Raw genomic sequence first — 15,389 nt, forward strand, 5'->3', positions numbered from 1 at the left:
AGGTCACAAAGTTTAAAACCTCCAGAAATTAAGTTTAAAATCTCCAGTACAGATTGGTAAAAACTGCTGAAACTTTGTCAAAATGTCACCATCAGAAGCATTGGTGGTTCACTCAGTTCAAAACCTCCAGAAATTAAGTTTAAAATCTCCAGTACAGATTGGTAAAAATTGCTGAAACTTAGTCAAAAAGTCACCATCAGAAGCATTGGTGGTTCACTCAGTTCAAAACCTCCACAAATTAAGTTTAAAATCTCCAGTACAGATTGGTAAGATCTGCTGAAACTTAGTCAAAATGTCACCATCAGAAGCATTGGTGGTTCAGTGGTAGAATTCTCGCCTGCCACGCGGGAGACCCGGGTCCGATTCCCGGCCAATGCAGATCAATGAGCTTTCGAGGACACAAAGTTTAAAACCTCCTGAAATTATGTTCAAAATCTTGAGTAAAGGTTTGTAAAAACTGCTGAAACTTAGTCAAAAAATCCCCATCAGAAGCATTGGTGGTTCAGTGGTAGAATTCTCGCCTGCCACGCGGGAGACCCGGGTCCGATTCCCGGCCAATGCATATCTATGAGCTTTCGAGGACACAAAGTTTAAAACCTCCTGAAATTATGTTCAAAATCTTGAGTAAAGATTTGTAAAAACTGCTGAAACATAGTCAAAAAGTCGCCATCAGAAGCATTGGTGGTTCAGTGGTAGAATTCTCGCCTGCAACGCGGGAGACCCGGGTCCGATTCCCAGCCAATGCAGATCAATAGATTTTTGAGGTCACAAAGTTTAAAACCTCCAGAAATTAAGTTTAAAATCTCCAGTACAGATTGGTAAAAACTGCTGAAACTTTGTCAAAATGTCACCATCAGAAGCATTGGTGGTTCACTCAGTTCAAAACCTCCAGAAATTAAGTTTAAAATCTCCAGTACATATTGGTAAAAACTCCTGAAACTTAGTCAAAAAGTCACCATCAGAAGCATTGGTGGTTCAGTGGTAGAATTCTCGCCTGCCACGCGGGAGACCCGGGTCCGATTCCCGGCCAATGCATATCAATGAGCTTTCGTGGACACAAAGTTTAAGACCTCCTGAAATTGTGTTCAAAATCTTGAGCAAAGATTTGTAAAAACTGTTGAAACTTAGTCAAAAGTCACCATCAGAAGCATTGGTGGTTCACTCAGTTCAAAACCTCCACAAATTAAGTTTAAAATCTCCAGTACAGATTGGTAAAAACTGCTGAAACTTAGTCAAAAAGTCACCATCAGAAGCATTGGTGGTTCAGTGGTAGAATTCTCGCCTGCCACGCGGGAGACCCGGGTCCGATTCACGGCCAATGCATATCAATGAGCTTTTGAGGACACAAAGTTCAGAACCTCCAGAAATTAAATTCAAAATTTACAATACAGATTGGTAAAATCTGTTGAAACTTAGTCAAAAGTCACCATCAGAAGCAATGGTGGGTCACTCAGTTCAAAACCTCCACAAATTAAGTTTAAAATCTCCAGTACAGATTGGTAAAAACTGCTGAAACTATGTCAAAAGTCACCATCAGAAGCATTGGTGGTTCACTCAGTTCAAAACCTCCAGAAATTAAGTTTAAAATCTCCAGTAGAGATTGGTAAAAACTGTTGAAACTTAGTCAAAAGTCACCATCAGAAGCATTGGTGGTTCACTCAGTTCAAAACCTCCAGAAATTAAGTTTAAAATCTCCAGTACAGATTGTTTAAAACTGCTGAAACTATGTCAAAAGTCACCATCAGAAGCATTGGTGGTTCACTCAGTTCAAAACCTCCAGAAATTAAGTTTAAAATCTCCAGTAGAGATTGGTAAAAACTGCTGGAACTTAGTCAAAAAGTCACCATAAGAAGCATTGGTGGTTCAGTGGTAGAATTCTCGCCTGCCACGCGGGAGACCCGGGTCCGATTCCCGGCCAATGCATATCAATGAGCTTTCGAGGACACAAAGTTTAAAACCTCCTGAAATTGTGTTCAAAATCTTGAGCAAAGATTTGTAAAAACTGTTGAAACTTAGTCAAAAGTCACCATCAGAAGCATTGGTGGTTCACTCAGTTCAAAACCTCCACAAATTAAGTTTAAAATCTCCAGTACAGATTGGTAAAAACTGCTGAAACTTAGTCAAAAAGTCACCATCAGAAGCATTGGTGGTTCAGTGGTAGAATTCTCGCCTGCCACGCGGGAGACCCGGGTCCGATTCCCAGCCAATGCATATCAATGAGCTTTTGAGGACACAAAGTTCAGAACCTCCAGAAATTAAATTCAAAATTTACAATACAGATTGGTAAAATCTGTTGAAACTTAGTCAAAAGTCACCATTAGAAGCAATGGTGGTTCACTCAGTTCAAAACCTCCACAAATTAAGTTTAAAATCTCAAGTACAGATTGGTAAAAACTGCTGAAACTTAGTCAAAAAATCACCATCAGAAGCATTGGTGGTTCACTCAGTTCAAAACCTCCAGAAATTAAGTTTAAAATCTCCAGTACAGATTGTTTAAAACTGCTGAAACTATGTCAAAAGTCACCATCAGAAGCATTGGTGGTTCACTCAGTTCAAAACCTCCAGAAATTAAGTTTAAAATCTCCAGTAGAGATTGGTAAAAACTGCTGGAACTTAGTCAAAAAGTCACCATAAGAAGCATTGGTGGTTCAGTGGTAGAATTCTCGCCTGCCACGCGGGAGACCCGGGTCCGATTCCCGGCCAATGCATATCAATGAGCTTTCGAGGACACAAAGTTTAAAACCTCCTGAAATTGTGTTCAAAATCTTGAGCAAAGATTTGTAAAAACTGTTGAAACTTAGTCAAAAGTCACCATCAGAAGCATTGGTGGTTCACTCAGTTCAAAACCTCCACAAATTAAGTTTAAAATCTCCAGTACAGATTGGTAAAAACTGCTGAAACTTAGTCAAAAAGTCACCATCAGAAGCATTGGTGGTTCAGTGGTAGAATTCTCGCCTGCCACGCGGGAGACCCGGGTCCGATTCCCAGCCAATGCATATCAATGAGCTTTTGAGGACACAAAGTTCAGAACCTCCAGAAATTAAATTCAAAATTTACAATACAGATTGGTAAAATCTGTTGAAACTTAGTCAAAAGTCACCATTAGAAGCAATGGTGGTTCACTCAGTTCAAAACCTCCACAAATTAAGTTTAAAATCTCAAGTACAGATTGGTAAAAACTGCTGAAACTTAGTCAAAAAGTCACCATCAGAAGCATTGGTGGTTCAGTGGTAGAATTCTCGCCTGCCACGCGGGAGACCCGGGTCCGATTCCCGGCCAATGCATATCAATGAGCTTTTGAGGACACAAAGTTCAGAACCTCCAGAAATTAAATTCAAAATTTCCAGTACAGATTGGTAAAATCTGTTGAAACTTAGTCAAAAGTCACCATCAGAAGCATTGGTGGTTCACTCAGTTCAAAACCTCCACAAATTAAGTTTAAAATCTCCAGTACAGATTGGTAAGAACTGCTGAAACTTAGTCAAAAAGTTACCATCAGAAGCATTGGTGGTTCACTCAGTTCAAAACCTCCAGAATTTAAGTTTAAAATCTCCAGTACATATTGGTAAAAACTCCTGAAACTTAGTCAAAAAGTCACCATCAGAAGCATTGGTGGTTCAGTGGTAGAATTCTCGCCTGCCACGCGGGTGACCCGGGTCCGATTCCCGGCCAATGCATATCTATGAGCTTTCGAGGACACAAAGTTTAAAACCTCCTGAAATTATGTTCAAAATCTTGAGTAAAGGTTTGTAAAAACTGCTGAAACTTAGTCAAAAAATTGCCATCAGAAGCATTGGTGGTTCAGTGGTAGAATTCTCGCCTGCCACGCGGGAGACCCGGGTCCGATTCCCGGCCAATGCATATCAATGAGCTTTCGAGGACACAAAGTATAAAACCTCCTGAAATTGTGTTCAAAATCTTGAGCAAAGATTTGTAAAAACTGTTGAAACTTAGTCAAAAGTCACCATCAGAAGCATTGGTGGTTCACTCAGTTCAAAACCTCCACAAATTAAGTTTAAAATCTCCACTACAGATTGGTAAAAACTGCTCAAACTTAGTCAAAAAGTCACCATCAGAAGCATTGGTGGTTCAGTGGTAGAATTCTCGCCTGCCACGCGGGAGACCCGGGTCCGATTCCCGGCCAATGCAGATCAATGGATTTTTGAGGTCACAAAGTTTAAAACCTCCAGAAATTAAGTTTAAAATCTCCAGTACAGATTAGTTAAAACTGCTGAAACTTAGTCAAAAAGTCACCATCAGAAGCATTGGTGGTTCAGTGGTAGAATTCTCGCCTGCCACGCGGGAGACCCGGGTCCGATTCCCGGCCAATGCATATCAATGAGCTTTGGAGGACACAAAGTTTAAAACCTCCAGAAATTGAGTATTTTCCTAATATTGTATTCTGTATTTATTCACACTGTATATCCTGCACTTGCTAATTGCACTTCTGGTTAGACCTAAACTCTATTTCGTTACACTGTACTTGTATATGTGTAATGACAATAAAGTTTAATCTAATCTAATCATCTAATCTAAAAATCTCCAGTACATATTGGTAAAAACTGCTGAAACTTAGTCAAGAAGCAACCATCAGAAGCATTGGTGGTTCAGTGGTAGAATTCTCGCCTGCCACGCGGGAGTCCCGGGTCCGATTCCCGGCCAATGCAGATCAATGGTTTTTTGAGGTCAGAAAGTGTAAAACCCCCAGAAATTAAGTTTAAAATCTCCAGTACAGATTGGTTAAAACTGCTGAAACTTAGTCAAAAAGTCACCATCAGAAGCATTGGTGGTTCAGTGGTAGAATTCTCACCTGCTCCGAAGTCAATTGATACTCCCCTTTTCATCTCTCTTCACTGGCTACCGGTTGCAGCCCGTATCCGATTCAAGTCACTAATGCCTGCCTACAGGACTATCACTGGATCTGCACCGGCTTACTTCCACACTCTCCTGCACTCCTACACCCCATCAAGATCCCTGCATTCAGCAAACCAGCGGCGTCTTGTATTGCCTTCCCATAAGGGCAGTAAATCGCTCTCCCGCTCGTTCTCATTCACAACTCCTCCCTGGTGGAACATTCTTCCTAACTCTGTCCGTTCAACCACATCTCTCACAACATTTAAAAAACTACTTAAAACCCATCTCTTCTGTGAATACTTGACAAACAAATGAAAAAAAAAATACATTAACCCTTTCTCTCAACATGTAGTGGTCTAGCTTTTGTTGAAACCAGTAACTTTGTATTGGCACCTAATGTATTATGGCTCCTGTATCAACTATCGCTTATTGCTCCTAAACTCTTTGTAAGTCGCTTTGGATTATAGCGTCTGCTAAATGTCGAAATGTAAATGTAAATATGGATTGTTCTGAATCGGGAGGTCTGGATCTGTACAACAAACATTGAATTTTTACACAGGAGGCCTTGGTTCAATTCCAGGCCGAAGCATCCAGATTTCCTTAGTAAGATGCAAAGAATGACTACTTAATTCTAATATTCCAGTTATTTTCACATTATATGTGTTTGTAAAGTGCAAGAATAGTACTCTTCTTCCACACATCAGTACACACATTGCCTATCCACATATGCAAGAACAAATCATAAGGGATGATGGTTTCGGATCAGGCACCCCTCTGTCTGATCCAAAGAAGCAAAGAAATGGAAATATTGATGGATGCTTCAATGAGTCAATTGTTTTCGCCCTCAGGATTCAAGCTGACAAGCAAGAAATAATTCAAATAATTAGTCCCTGTCAACATAGGCAAATGTTCGCTTATGAGTGTCTTGTTCAGTGCACATATTCCTTTCTGCAGATGAGTTTTAAATACAGGGCCAGAGGCATTTTACAATCACAGAATATCAAGCCTGTCAATTCTCAAAATTAACACTTGGGATCATAATGAAGCCCTTCCTACAAATCAATCCTTTGCATCGCATAGACATTTTTGGCATACATGGCATTCCTATGAATGATGTATGGCTCTATAGGTCCTATGCTTTAAATTAAAAGCTGAGAACTGAACAGTAATGCAGCTCCCTCCTTCAATCACCTCGCAGCACCCCGCCCATCTGCATTGGGGAAAGTCCATCTGCTTCTCTTCTGCTTGGCATGATAGCATTACATTCAGAGGGCTTGTGCTGTGACTGCAGGATTTGGACTTTGTACGCCATGTGCTGCATTGTTCTGAGTTTGGGCTCGTCTGATTGGATTAAGGGCTTTCCTACAGGAGCCGCCTGGCACACTGCACACACTTTTCTGTTTGGGAGCAGTATTCTAGCAGCCACACAATCACACAGATCAGCCTTTTTCCAAAACAGACTCGCTGTGTGTCAATGTCATAGTTGCGAGGTGGGGTGCTGTGATCTGCTTGAGCGGGGGTGGGTTTAACAGCCTGCAGTCCAAAATCAGTTGCCCATGTGCAAGGTAAAATATCAGCGGGCCAGGTTTAGACTAAAGATGAAATGACCTTTATTGCAGGATCATTGTAAATGCGGTTTTCTCTCAATCAGACTAATTTACCAGAAATAGTAATACTGTGGTATTTTGAGATATACGCCACCAAATGATTACCATGTTGATAACTTTGGGTTTTACATGATACTACAAGGGAATTTAAAGAACATCTTGGTACAGTATCATGAGGGGGTCAAGGTTTCTGTACCTTGTCAACAAGGTTAGCTTTGGCAGCCACAGCTGGTAGACGCTGTAACAACACCACATGCAAGCAAACATGTTTCTTCATTGACTCCTTTATCGAGAAGTAACTTTGCATTCTGATTAAATAACAACTTATGATACTTAAGTAAAAAAAAAACACGACAATCAGATGTATGTTGAAGCAAAGCTGAACTCTGTGAATCTTGGGTTAAAACGGAAAGGATATAATAATGTTTATAAAATGTGAGCTGTCAGGTATTATATCAGCTCACTAAACTACTAATTCATTTCTTTTTACTGGAAAAAAAAATCTTCACCTAAATAATATTTGAAAAACTAAACAAAATAGAAATGTTGTCTAGGGAATGAAGTAAAAAAGTTTGCAATGAAGTGGCACTAAAATTAGTTATTAAAAATAAATAAAAACAAAGAAATAAATGTAGCTTATCGAGGAAAATAAAAAATAAACAAATGAACAATAAAATGACATATGCATTTAAGAAAACTGCTAAAAATTTTACTCATTTTAACATTAAAACTCAAAATATAAAATAAGAGCTAAATCAAAATATTAATAAAACTACCATGAAATCGAAAAACTGAAATGTTAAGTAACCTGCAATTTTATGGTTTAAACAGAGGTAGTGCTATAGAGGCAAAAGTTAAAGCGAATCTTTAACAGACTGATAAAGTGGTTTCGAGGGTACAATGGAAGGTCGATTGACAAAGGAGATCAATTCATAGAATTATTGAAGTAAGTGAAGACTTCTCTCAAATCCATGGAGGGCTAACCGTCCCGCTTAATAAGAGATCTACTGGCTCTAATTGCTTCATACATTAACACTGCCCTTTGGGATATTGGCATGTTTTTCACAAGAGCTATCACAACCTATTAAAAGCATCTGCATTATCATAGAAAGGCAACAATGAAAATTACAAACAAACAGGAAATTGTCAGACATTTGCCATGTTTTTTCAATACAAATGTCATGTCTCCATTAGCACCAAACACAATCTTTCATCTGTTAAAGATCCACACGAGACTTTCAATGCTGTAAATCAGTTGATTTAGCAAATCCCCAGATTTATGTGCTGAGCTTCAACAGCGTGCACACAGAAGGCTTTTCCTCTCTCTTCACACACCGACTTTGGAGTAAAATCCATTCAAAAGCCTGTCACCGCAAATCCGTGTGTTTACGGAGACCAGGCGCTTTCTCTCCACCACCGTGACTCTTGAAATAACATTGTCACAACTCTGTTCAGCCAATTTCTGTGTGAGATTCTACCAATGCTTGACAACATGGCATTTTCCAAGACATATTTGCATTAATAGATTCCTTTTCAGACCCCCTGACATGTGCTCTATATGAAATGATGTCCCCGAGACATTTTTTTTAATATTGTGACACGCTCTTCTGGTCGCAGGTCTACGTCAAATTTTGGATTCCACTTCTCCTTTCACTAACCCTTGGGATGATGTTTGTGGTCATACAGAGAGCAAAATAGCCCAAATTGCGTCATAGCGAGACTTTTGTTAGCAGGCTTGACAAATCTGAGCTCAGTTTGTGACTGTAGTAGAGTAGGCGGGGCGAGACCGTGGTTCGAGTCCGGTGAGTAATTGTGAATTAGCGCCAGCTGTGCGCACACCGGGCTCGAATCACGTAGGAGATGGGAGCATAAAAGGAACGAGCGACCGGACCGTCGAAGAGAGAGGACCGGGCCCGAACTTGTTTTACGTTTGTATTTATATTGGTATTTATGTTTATGTTTATGTTTTGTTCGCCGGCGGTCGTCCGTGAGGGGCCGCCGGCTGTTATTATTTATATTAAAAGTTGTTTAATGTTTTCCGGTTCCCGACTCCTTTCTTCAAGTCCGAAACGAACTAGTTTACATTGGTGCCGAAACCCGGGAAGAAAGGAGCAGCCGCCGTCAATATGCAGACTCCGCCAGGATCGCCATTTGCGGAAGTCATCACATCGCTCGCGGGACTTCACCAGCAACAACATCAGGCTCTGCTGAGTCTGAGGGAGGACCAAGAGCGCCGTTTCCAGGCTCTTATCCAGGCTCAGCAGGAATCCCGCGAGTCGTTCCGGAGCTGGGTGAGTCAGGGAGGAGCCGCGTCCGGGTCAACGATCGCGTCCCCCAACATCCCACTCCACAAGATGGGCCCCCAAGATGAGCCGGAAGCCTTCTTGGAACTATTCGAGAGGTCCGCGGAACTATCGGGATGGCAGCCAGACGCCTGGTCAGCCCGTCTAATCCCCCTGTTGACGGGCGAGGCCCAGATGGCTGCCCAACAGCTGCCCGTGGCGAGTCTGCTTCAGTACGCGGACCTCAAGAAGGCGATCCTTGAGCGGGTGGGGCTCAATCCGGAACAACATCGCCAGCGGTTCCGGTCATTGGAGATGGGGGATCGCGGTCACCCGTTCGCTTTTGCTCACCAGCTCCGGGACGCCTGCCGCAAATGGCTGATGGCCGACGCCAGCACTATCGACCAGGTAGTGGACAAGGTGACACTGGAGCAGTTCGTGGGTCGACTCCCCAGGAAAACTGCCCAGTGGGTCCAGTGTCACCGACCATCATCGCTGGCCCAGGCCATCCAGCTGGCGGAGGACCAGTTGATGGCGTGCCCCGGGGTCGGCGTACCCCAAAATTCTACATCTCTCTCTCTCTCCACTTCTCCTTATTCTTCTCCTCGCCCTGTACCCTTTCCCAGGACCCGGGGGAGTTTCCTTCCCCGTCCAGCTCCACGGACCCGGATGTCGCCAGAGATGGGAGTGACCCGGACTGTCGAGGGAGCCGGGAATCTACAGGGCCAGGGGCACAACACCCCCTTTCCCCCGTCTGCCTCTCCTCGCCAATTCGGGGGTCTGCCTCCTGCCGCTAGGGCGGCGGGGACTTCTGGGCCGGCCTGTTGGCGTTGTGGGGATCCCGGACATTTTATCGACCGATGTCCAATGATGGAGGTCGGTATGATGATCCGGGTGCCCGACAACCCATCGGCTGCCCTCGGTCAAGACGGGCTGTACCAAATACCTGTGAGTATAAGAGGGGGTACATACCAGGCTCTGGTGGATTCAGGATGTAACCAAACCTCAATACACCAAAGCCTGACTCAATTTGTGGCAAGGGATATGGGCCGTATGGTTAAAGTGAGGTGTGTACATGGGGATGTGGTGAACTATCCATTGGTGCCGAAACCCGGGAGGAAGGAGAGACATGCTGTCGGAGAGTCCTCGCCGCCGAGTGGCCTCGCGGTGCCGGAGAGTTCGGGCAGCGCGGACGAAGGGCGTCCGCCAGTGGCTGCCCGAAGCGGTGGCTCTGGGGAAACGGAAGTGCACAGTGCGGCCACCGTCAAAACTTCGGTGGAACGGCGACCTTTGCTGCCGCGCCCCTGGGTCGAGGTGGGGTGGCTTTCGTCCAAGTGGGAGCGGGGGGGTTTCCGCCGTCCGCCAGAGGCCGGAGCCTGTGTCCGTCCCCCGAGGGGGAGGAGCAGGGGGCGGAAGTGCCGGGTGAGCCACCGCCTGCCAGAGGCCGGAGCCTGCGTCCGTCCGCCCAAGGGGGAGGAACAGGGGACGGGGAACCCGCCCCGACTCCCGGATAAAGGAGGAGCCACCGCCGGCCGCCAGGGGGCGGACGGTCGAGCCGTCCACCGAAGCCCCAGGGCCACCGCAAGGCACCGCGAAGGAGAGTACTCCGGCTGGTTGAGGAACGAGCGGCAGCATGTCGGGGAACCGGATTTTTTGTTTTTCTCTCTCCCCTCTCTCTTTCCGGTCGCTCCGAGGGCTCCCGTCTCCGTTGTCTCGTCTCGTCGCTGCATACCCCCCACCCCCCCCCGAGGGAGGGGGAGGGAGCTTGCACAGTCGCGGGGGTACCCCCCGGCCTGTGAGGGGTGATGGGGGTATGTAGTAGAGTAGGCGGGGCGAGACCGTGGTTCGAGTCCGGTGAGTAATTGTGAATTAGCGCCAGCTGTGCGCACACCGGGCTCGAATCACGTAGGAGATGGGAGCATAAAAGGAACGAGCGACCGGACCGTCGAAGAGAGAGGACCGGGCCCGAACTTGTTTTACGTTTGTATTTATATTGGTATTTATGTTTATGTTTATGTTTTGTTCGCCGGCGGTCGTCCGTGAGGGGCCGCCGGCTGTTATTATTTATATTAAAAGTTGTTTAATGTTTTCCGGTTCCCGACTCCTTCCTTCCATTTTATTGAGATGTATTACAGTGACATTGTTGGCATTTCTCTTGAAACTCATTTGTATGAGTTCCGAGTATTTTTCTCAGGAGAAAATCTGAGATGCAGAAGATATGAGCCAAATGCTGGAATTTCCTTCAATATATCAAACTAAATATATCACAACCAAGAGTCTTAGAATCAACTGAAGCTGTGGGGATTAGACTAGTAGATAATGGATTCATTATAATATATTTGCTATTATAAATAAACAAAATGCACACACACACATCCCATCAGGCACTACATGGGAAAATCCACATGCAAATCATATGTCTAATCAATTCAGATTAAATTAATAATAAGAAAAATCTACATGCATCAGAAAATCTAGTTTAAGCTTGAAAAGAAAAGTAACATGTCATATTTATTTCAAAGTTGACTTCCTGTGGAGCTTCAAGAATTGTCCCCATTCATGCACTCTCATGCATGCTATCAATTAAAAATGTCTCTATATCATAGTCATTTTCATAAAATAAATCATGAGTATATTTCTATGAGGTATATCATATACCTTCCCTTTCAGAACCCCACAACACTGTGGTACTGTTATATTTGCCAGAGTTCCTCTCTCATACCAGCCTATGGCAGGCCGAGAGTATGGAAAGCAATCATCATAATAAAGATTATAGCACACAATGTGTGTGATAGTGTGACTCTGAAAATGGAGACCCCTGCTTTCTCGTATCAGTGAAAACATTTAAAGAATGAATGTATGCAGTCTGCCAAGTTGTAAAGCCGAAAGTGAACGAATAACAAAGTTATAAATAACAAAATGAGTCGACTCTGAATCACGCAAACGAGTCATCTGTCGTTCTAATTTGAGTTCTGGGTCAGATTTGTGTCTCTCGGTGTAATGCCCGGCTATGTTCGCACGAGGTAGACCAATCACAGCAGAGTAGACCATCTGACCAATCAGATCAGAGTAGGGTGACAGAAAGGAGGGGATTAGAAGGATGAATCGCCGAACTAATCATTTGAGAGTCAGATAAGAAGTAAGGTAACAAAAGTATTTTTACACCATGAATGTATATAGAAACATGTAAACTTATTGTTGGACACTGCATAAACCAAAGTAGAACTTTAAAAATCACAAAATTATTTACTCTTTGAAAAAAGTGACATTTTCAATAAAACCCTGTTGAGTGCTAATGCTGCGTTCTCGCTACACGTACGTGTTTGTTAGCACGATTCTAATGCCTTCTAAAAGTTATGGATTGTATAATAGTAGCAAAAATGGTGTTAAAAGGTATTGCTTCAGAAAGAGTGAACCCCACGGCTGATAGATCCTGTAAGATCTACTGTAGAGACGATTGATGCAGACTGTCTGCTCTGTGTTTTCATACATCTGCGCTCCGGGAATTTGAGTCGGCACATTCGCTTGCATTCTGACTACCATGATGTGTACATTTTATGCATTATCTGGACAGGGTTTACAATCTCACAATATATAAAAATCTACATTGAAGAAATGAAATTAACTCGAAAAACAGTGGGATTAGAAATAGTCTAAAGACTCCTCAGCGTTTGTGCAAGCTTCATGTTCTGTACTAGGAGCTCCCCGCCTGAAAGATGCTCATGGGTAGTGAAGGTGGAGTATCTGATTGGATTAAGTCAAGCATTGCAAGGGCTTTATCTCTTGAGCTCTTCACCATAACAAAGCAAAGTAAACCTTTCAAAAACCAGATCCACGAAAGATGATTTAAACTTTTGAGTTCAGCACAACAGGTTTAGGTCTGGTTTGTTGGAACACAATTTGCGAGACGTGTGGACGACGACGCCACTGTCAGCCCTCCAGGGGCCGGCTGTTTATTTGATATGTAGGTCAAACACATTTAAACACAGCCTGTAAGGAGGTCAGGAAGCAGGAATGAAACAATGAAAAACAAAAGAGGGTAGACTAAAAAAAGACAAGAGAGGAGGACCTATCATTCTTTTTTCTCATTCAAAACATTTATATGTAAAACATTTAAACCTTTTCCTTTCCTTAATATTGTGATTTAGAACTCTGGAACGGATCCGTGCCTACATGCCTATGTGCACACGTGTGTCTCCGCCAGCTTTGGCCACATAAACTGCAACCCCAGTGCCCGACATGTCTTCATCTCAATCTGTCCAACACTCCAGCCAGAAACTCCATGACAACCTTTTGTTGCAACCATCCGCAGGACCACATTTGGGTCAGAATACCATCATGTCTGACTACAGCAACGGTTGTATCTTCACCACACAGGCAGGCAGCCAAACATGCTCCACCAAATGCTCAGCAGAATGAGGAAGATATTCGATGACAAAAACCAACTCCTCGCTGCTCCCAGCACATCCGCAAACACTTTCCTGATAAACATCGCGTGGACGCATCACGGGCAACCCCTGAGGAGAACAGAGACCTCCACACGAAAAGGGACGATTACACAGGGACTTGTTGCCGTTTATTCTGCAGCCCTGCTGACTACTTTATGAAACAGATTCATCATTTAATTTCATCACAGAGGCAGTAACGGCAGAGATGTGACCGGTTGCCTTGCAGGAGCTCCGGCTTGATGAAATAACAACTGCTGCTGCGCCGTCTCGCGTTCTCGCATGAGGAGTTTTCGGGGGCTGTTTAAATGTGTGGGTGATTAGACTGGAATCTGAAACAGATTTGAGGACTAACAACGCCGCCGTCTCGTGCGTAGAGACACGCAACATGCCGACCACCGAAATTCATTGCCCCTGATATATTTCACCCCAAAATCAAAATTAGATGTTAAACAGCAACAAGGAAAGGAAACCATTAGTTATTCCCCATTCTGTTGTTTAGAAACCGAGCTTTCTTCATGCAGATCACAAACGAAGATATTTTGAGAAATGTCTCTGTGGTTTTGTGTTCATACAGTGGAAGTCAATGGGGTCAATGGTGTTGGTTACCAGCATTCTTCAAAATATCTTCTTTTGTGTTCTAAAGATGATATAAAGTCAAACAGAATTCTCTTTTCGGGGTGAACTATCCCTTTGAGAAATCAATTCTTTCTCGTTGATGCACTACTACAAACCTCCTTCTCATTAATTATGAAAAGAAATCAAGGAGTGAATATTTAAATTGTCAAGTGTTCATATAACATGGTAGTCTGTTTTGTATTATGATGATAAAAAACTCCACAACATCAATGAGAATATAATGAAAATCACTGCTAAATATAATGGGAAAGATAAAAAAGTTGTTAACAAAACCGCCAAAAAATACCAAAAATATTGTTGAATTTATCTAAAGAAAAAATCGGTTTTAATAGGCTTAATTTGAATTGAATTAATTACTTGGACATATATTACCTTTGTTTAGAGAAATTCACAGAAATGTACTTTTAACTCTGTTGCACATATGCTCAGTTATCAGAGTGCCAACAATGTTTTTCTACCGCTTTCTCGCTCACTTTTTCAAATGCTCTGTCTTTCTTCCTTCAGCTACAAATCCTCTCTCTTTAACACAAAGCATCTCTTTTCTGCCAGATGTGCGAGGAGAGAAAAAAATCAATGTGGTTAAAAGGACCCTAAAGAGAAGAGGTGGGCATCTTCAGAGGCTCACAGCATCAGCACCATACTGTAGGTGTGCATCTACTCTTATTCTCCCAATATATTTACACCGTAATAGTCCCTTCTGACACACGTTATATTCTAAAGTCAAGTAAAGCATTCAATCTTCACCCAAAATCACCTCTGAAGATGTGTCAGGAGAAACGCTGGAGGGCATTTCGGCATAACAGGCCTCCATAAAACAGATTGAAAGTACAGAGGTTCACAAATTCCGCGAGTTTTGGTGATTTCGGCTTGTTATTGTTTGGCCTTGTTTAGACATACACTTGCGATAAAATAAGGAGCTAAACTCCAGCTGTTGAAATCTCTCAAACTGGGTTAATTGCTCTGGGATGGGGAGACAACATGGATATCATTAAAAATATTTTCCCCGCCGTAATGACTTTCTCAGTGTACCTGCCCAGCGCGCGGCGGAAAAGACATTCCCTGTGTTCTGCAGTCTCTTTGGGTGCTATAGAGTTAGAGAAAGTCGTGACATCTGAAGGTGGAACATAATGTATTCGTCCTGTTTTACCTGTCCACATATGACAGATGGAGACTAGGGGGGCAAAAGCACCAGTCATGATAGCAGAAATGATAGCACAGTAAGAAAATTCTTTCATTTCTTCACCCTCATGTTATCCAATCCTGTATCACTTTCTTTCTTCTGGACTGGTGAACACAAAAGAAGATATTTTGAAAAATGCTGCTAATTAAACAACATTGGCCCCCATTGACTTCCTTAATATGCAAACAAAACCACTGAGACCACTGAACTACTCCTTTAAACGAATGAAGCAGTTAAACCCTTTGACAGGAGAGCCTAGACGCAGACAGCCAAGGTGCAAACAACAGACTTTTATTAACAAAAAACCCTAACAAAACAATAAATACAAACATGTTCGGGCCCGGTACTCTCTCTTCGACGGTCCAGTCGCTCGTTCTCTTAT

At 43.1% G+C, this 15,389-nt stretch overlaps 1 protein-coding gene and 10 non-coding genes across 11 annotated transcripts in view; 10 read left to right on the forward strand and 1 right to left on the reverse strand.

Annotated features, from left to right (window-relative positions):
• lrrc75bb (leucine rich repeat containing 75Bb) overlaps nucleotides 1-15,389 on the reverse strand; it is a 108,854-nt gene that overhangs the window by 84,721 nt on the left and 8,744 nt on the right. The window lies entirely within an intron of this gene.
• trnag-gcc (transfer RNA glycine (anticodon GCC)) lies at nucleotides 308-378 on the forward strand. Its single transcript has one exon. It is a non-coding gene; the product is annotated as a tRNA-Gly (tRNA).
• trnag-gcc (transfer RNA glycine (anticodon GCC)) lies at nucleotides 492-562 on the forward strand. The gene has a single exon. It is a non-coding gene; the product is annotated as a tRNA-Gly (tRNA).
• trnac-gca (transfer RNA cysteine (anticodon GCA)) lies at nucleotides 676-746 on the forward strand. The gene has a single exon. It is a non-coding gene; the product is annotated as a tRNA-Cys (tRNA).
• Nucleotides 965-1,035, forward strand: trnag-gcc (transfer RNA glycine (anticodon GCC)). The gene has a single exon. It is a non-coding gene; the product is annotated as a tRNA-Gly (tRNA).
• On the forward strand, nucleotides 1,853-1,923 carry trnag-gcc (transfer RNA glycine (anticodon GCC)). The gene has a single exon. It is a non-coding gene; the product is annotated as a tRNA-Gly (tRNA).
• On the forward strand, nucleotides 2,638-2,708 carry trnag-gcc (transfer RNA glycine (anticodon GCC)). Its single transcript has one exon. It is a non-coding gene; the product is annotated as a tRNA-Gly (tRNA).
• On the forward strand, nucleotides 3,214-3,284 carry trnag-gcc (transfer RNA glycine (anticodon GCC)). The gene has a single exon. It is a non-coding gene; the product is annotated as a tRNA-Gly (tRNA).
• On the forward strand, nucleotides 3,791-3,861 carry trnag-gcc (transfer RNA glycine (anticodon GCC)). Its single transcript has one exon. It is a non-coding gene; the product is annotated as a tRNA-Gly (tRNA).
• On the forward strand, nucleotides 4,079-4,149 carry trnag-gcc (transfer RNA glycine (anticodon GCC)). The gene has a single exon. It is a non-coding gene; the product is annotated as a tRNA-Gly (tRNA).
• On the forward strand, nucleotides 4,263-4,333 carry trnag-gcc (transfer RNA glycine (anticodon GCC)). The gene has a single exon. It is a non-coding gene; the product is annotated as a tRNA-Gly (tRNA).

Source organism: Triplophysa dalaica, chromosome 22 (genome assembly GCF_015846415.1).
Source record: "Triplophysa dalaica isolate WHDGS20190420 chromosome 22, ASM1584641v1, whole genome shotgun sequence".
In the NCBI taxonomy this organism is placed as follows: domain Eukaryota; kingdom Metazoa; phylum Chordata; class Actinopteri; order Cypriniformes; family Nemacheilidae; genus Triplophysa; species Triplophysa dalaica.